The sequence below is a fragment of the Buceros rhinoceros genome, unplaced genomic scaffold, assembly GCF_000710305.1.
Source record: "Buceros rhinoceros silvestris isolate BGI_N320 unplaced genomic scaffold, ASM71030v1 scaffold14111, whole genome shotgun sequence".
Taxonomy (NCBI): domain Eukaryota; kingdom Metazoa; phylum Chordata; class Aves; order Bucerotiformes; family Bucerotidae; genus Buceros; species Buceros rhinoceros.
The window spans coordinates 37,219-37,841 of record NW_010396057.1 but is presented as its reverse complement, the minus strand read 5'-3'; the positions used below and the strand labels follow the sequence as shown (position 1 = coordinate 37,841).

General features: G+C 44.1%; 1 protein-coding gene across 1 annotated transcript in view; it reads right to left on the bottom strand.

Annotated features, from left to right (window-relative positions):
• Positions 1 to 623, bottom strand: part of AFF4 (AF4/FMR2 family, member 4) — a 29,221-nt gene that overhangs the window by 8,076 nt on the left and 20,522 nt on the right. The gene's annotated exons all lie outside the window — the stretch shown is intronic.

Genomic DNA, 623 nt, shown 5'->3' with positions numbered 1-623 from the left:
AGGCTCAAACTACTGGAGTTTCCACAGCCCGTCAGAGGCTTTGGGTCTTTGTGCAGGGCTTGGAGATAGCCGCACACACCGGAACCGCAAAGACAGAGGTGAAATCCCTCCCAGTTAAACATACTGTGCTCCACCACTGGCTGCACAGTAGGAACTGCTCATCACAGGCATTCAACCATACACTCTCAGCCTAATTGCTGACCAGTTATACACATTTAAAATGCTTTTTTTCATCAGTATATAAAATTCAGTGACCTAAGAGTATAATTTTCCTTTAGTATTTTTAAATTCCCCCACCACTGAATATCTTCCTAACATAAATCTTCTAAAAGCCATTTTCTGCCCATCTCTATAAACCTGCTTTCTCACTTCAACCACAGAGAGCACTGTACACCCGCAAGCTGGAGTTAAAATCATCTTTCCATGGTCCTCCAATGTCATAAACTGAGACACTGAGCGTGGACCGAGCCCCAGCTCTGCTTAACAATCAGGTCAAGATCTGTATCTGCTCCGATAAGATAAGCGTAACCTCACTGCTCCACTCACTGTCGTGTCACCAGCTTTCTAGTGATATTTCCTACTGACACATTAAACAATAAACAAGCAGCTCTGGTGATCGGAAG